Source organism: Girardinichthys multiradiatus, chromosome 18 (assembly GCF_021462225.1).
Source record: "Girardinichthys multiradiatus isolate DD_20200921_A chromosome 18, DD_fGirMul_XY1, whole genome shotgun sequence".
NCBI lineage: Eukaryota > Metazoa > Chordata > Actinopteri > Cyprinodontiformes > Goodeidae > Girardinichthys > Girardinichthys multiradiatus.
Window position 1 is genome coordinate 22212607 of NC_061810.1, and position 4602 is coordinate 22217208.

Here is a 4602-nt window from a genome sequence, read left to right on the forward strand (position 1 = left end):
AATCCCAAATGTTTTAAGGAATGTTTTAAGGAATTATTAAACATATCTAGCAGTTAGTTAGTTAGAGAAGGAATGAAGAGAAAACAAAGATTAAATAGGCAACTATCAGTGACCTGTTGCCTGTTAGCATCAGGTCATCAGTTGGCAAAACACAAAGAAAAAAACTATCTTTTGTTTGTTTTATGCTACACAAATTTTCTCTGTCCAGACACAACCTCTTACGTGAACCGTTTTGATGAACAAGAATGAAGAGGGTCCAAAGGGTGTTGAGTTGCATGGTAAAGGTGGTGGCTTGGTCTGGCCGCTTGGTTGTGTGGCGTGGCGAGCAGCATTCGCTCAAGCCGCTTGGGGTGACCTCTGCAGGGCTAAAACACGCAACAGGTGGGCAGGGCTGTTGTTCCTCCGTCTTCTCTCTGAGAGCAATAGAAAGGAAACCGCTTGTTGATGTCTTTTTGGGGAATCTGTAATGCATTCAGCTTCTTTCCTGTAGAAGCTCAGACAAAAAAAAAAAATCAGGCATGTTGTCTTATTTTTGGCCATTATACAGTCGCTGGATATGCAAACAACTTATGTTATTCTATGTTGGATCCAAGGACTCTTCGAGCAGAGTCTTACTCGCCCACGAGATACAGACTCTTACACACGTTGCATCCCCTTATGCTTCTCTAGTGGTGGGCAGCAGGATAGAGAAAATATTCTGCAGAGGCAATATTAACAAAATTGATAAGGAATAGTATTAAGTTTGTACTACTTTGAGTTCTAAAGATGACTATTATAATTTCACAGTTTGCTTCAGTTGTGGCAACCAAGTGAGCATCAGTCTCCTGGATCTTCAGTCACTTTCTGCTCAAGTCAATTTCTGCTCAAGGCAGTCAAGCTTATATGCTTGACTGCCTTGTAGCTGCATTGTACGTCTGTCTGATCACCATTATGTTGCACTTCATTGAAGTTATATTCATCAGGGAAAATAAATCCATAAAACTAGACAAAAGTGCTTCAGAATTCACGTTTGAGACTCCTAAAACTTGCTCACCCAGCATAGTGTTTACTAAAGCCAATACATTATCCTGAAACCTGCTCCTATGTGTCCATGCCATTGACACCAGGGGACCCAGATGTTGACTATCCAAAATAATGTTTTTTTTTACTGTGTATTTCTGAGAAATAGGAAATTCTGGCTATTTGATTTAAATACCAGAAATAATTAAACATGTACTTACTTAACAAAATGAGTTAAATAAGGCTCTAACTATTCGGTTTATATTGACTTTCACTAGAGACACAGCAGGCAGCATTTGTCAATTTATGTTTATTAATCACGTGAAGGTACAAAACATACGCACATTTAACAGGTCATAAACAGGAGCACGAAATTAAAGTTAATTGTGAATTATCCTCCTTAATACATATTTAAAATCTACAAGCTGATATTGATTGATACCACATACTCTGATTAACGGGGGAAGTCAGTGGTGCACGCTAACATGTTCTATTCCTACTGACAACTCTGCTTAGTCCTCCTAGGCTGTATGATAATGAGTAACAAACACCCTCAATGTTTCTTTCATAAAATCATCTGGGTTGTCTTTTATGATGAAAAAAGAACAAGAATTGCTTTTTGATTAAACCTTAAAATGTTACTAAAATAGTAATTTTAACAAATCTGACAACAGCTAAGATTGAGTGTCTTAAGACCAATACATACTCCGCAGGAACAGATAAATTTATTCTGTCTCCCAGGGCTGCAAGAACAAAATAACATTATTCTGTTCTTAAAGCCCTGGTTTGGGAGTTCTTTCAACTTAATACATATTCTGGGCTGAATTAACAATTTTATTGATGCTGGAAACTATAAAAAGTTCACAAGAGTTCCTGTGAAGTATGATATGTCCTGGCTAAAACGAACTTCAAGTTCTATCAACTTCAAGTAAAATAACAAATTAGTATGTTCTGACGGAGTATATTGGCCTTTAGGCTTAAGATGCTCAGCATGCTAACAAGTTTGACATTAGCGTTAACACTATCGCTGAGCTAAAAACAGCATAAAATGTTACTGTAATATTTCAATTTCGAAATAGTGTGAATTTGTAATGTATTTGCACAGGTTGTCATGACAACAACAGCTAAGAGTCACTGCTGAGAGTTACCAATCTTACTAGTAAGATGCTCAGCATGCAAGCAAATCAGACTTCAGTGCTGTAGCCTAGTCAAAGCTGGATGCAAACTTAAATTCTTGCTCTAACACATAAACTTTCTCAACCACGAGGCTTGTAATAGTTCCTATATACTGTATATATATATATATATATATATATATATATATATATATATATATACAGGGGTTGGACAAGGAAACTGAAACACCTGTCATTTTAGTGTGGGAGGTTTCAAGGCTAAATTGGACCAGCCTGGTAGCCAGTCTTCATTGATTGCACATTGCACCAGTAAGAGCAGAGTGTGAAGGTTCAATTAGCAGGGTAAGAGCACAGTTTTGCTCAAAATATTGAAATGCACACAACATTATGGGTGACATACCAGAGTTCAAAAGAGGACAAATTGTTGGTGCACGTCTTGCTGGCGCATCTGTGACCAAGACAGCAAGTCTTTGTGATGTATTAAGAGCCACGGTATCCAGGGTAATGTCAGCATACCACTAAGAAGGACGAACCACATCCAACAGGATTAACTGTGGATGCAAGAGGAAGCTGTCTGAAAGGGATGTTTGGGTGCTAACCCAGAATGTATCCAAAAAACATAAAACCACGGCTGCCCAAATCACGGCAGAAATAAATGTGCACCTCAACTCTCCTGTTTCCACCAGAACTGTCCGTCGGGAGCTCCACAGGGTCAATATACACGACTGGGCTGCTATAGCCAAACCTTTGGTCACTCATGCCAATGCCAAACGTCGGTTTCAATGGTGCAAGGAGCGCAAATCTTGGGCTGTGGACAATGTGAAACATGTATTGTTCTCTGATGAGTCCACCTTTACTGTTTTCCCCACATCCAGGAGAGTTACGGTGTGGAGAAGACCCAAAGAAGCGTACCAACCAGACTGTTGCATGCCCAGAGTGAAGCATGGGGGTGGATCAGTGATGGTTTGGGCTGCCATATCATGGCATTCTTGAGGACCATGTGGATCCAATGGTTCAAACATTGTATCCTGAAGGCGGTGCCGTGTATCAGGATGACAATGCACCAATACACACACCAAGACTGGTGAAAGATTGGTTTGATGAACATGAAAGTGAAGTTGAACATCTCCCATGGCCTGCACAGTCACCAGATCTAAATATTATTGAGCCACTTTGGGGTGTTTTGGAGGAGCGAGTCAGGAAACGTTTTCCTACACCAGTATCACGTAGTGACCTGGCCACTATCCTGCAAGAAGAATGGCTTAAAATTCCTCTGACCACTGTGCAGGACTTGTATATGTCATTTCCAAGACGAATTGACGCTGTATTGGCCGCAAAAGGAGGCCCTACAGCATACTAATAAATTATTGTGGTCTAAAACCAGGTGTTTCAGTTTCATTGTCCAACCCCGGTATATTCACAATAGAGTTCATATGAACTCCCCAACATTTTCAGCTAGATTCAAACCAAAGTTATGAAGAAAAATTAAGTTGGTTTACTTTAACCATTAATTAAGATTGCATTTACAAGCTCATATGCTCTAATTAAAGTTATTCATTTTAATGCACAATATTTAGTGCACTCCAAAATTCCTTCTCATAGTGCAGTACAATAATGTGAGCCACAGGGATTCACTGCAAGTGCAATAAGTGATGTGATAAAGGACCCACCTTAAGGGGTTTTTGTGAGATATTTTAAATTTTTGCTGACAAGTCAAAAACAAAGCAGGGTAGAATTATTATAACCCTCCTGTAGCCTTCAGTCATGAACACCACAGGTGTTTATAATTATTTAGCCTAATTAGTCCTCATCCCAGGGCTCAAGAGTACATACAGGCTGTGACTGATTGACAACTGGATAATTTCTGTTTAATTGGTTACACATGTTAATCATCATATTAATCATCCTAATTTCTAGCATTATTATTAGTTCTTGAGCTGAATCACCTCAGAAACCTCAAAATCTCCCAATGTCGGACTGTGCAGAGAACTAATTTGCTGTAAATTCAAACACCTGTGTGAATAAACAGTTTCAGAGATTAAAATTTGCTGCTGTAGTAATATTCTCATGTTGCCCTCATGTTGTGGTTCACAAAGCTGGGTTTGGGGAGACTAATTAACAGGTTTGGGGTCTTGAGATTCTCTTCAGAAATTAAACTAAATAACAAAAATGGTAATGGCACATTGTATTTATGCAATAAATTGAATGAAGGAATAAAGAATGTATTTACAAATAGGTAAAGGAAGATATATTGACCTTTGGTAATGTTTTTTGTCACTGTACCTCATCTACTCAACCGGTAGTCAGGGTCACGAGTCTCTTTGTTGAAAGTTGGAAAACATTGGGAATCACTAACCTATACCAATCCTAGTTGTTTAGGTTTAATTATTTGCCAATATTGAGTCTTAATACAAAAACTGAATTTTCCACAGCATAGACTTACACACTACATTAGTACACTAAAATT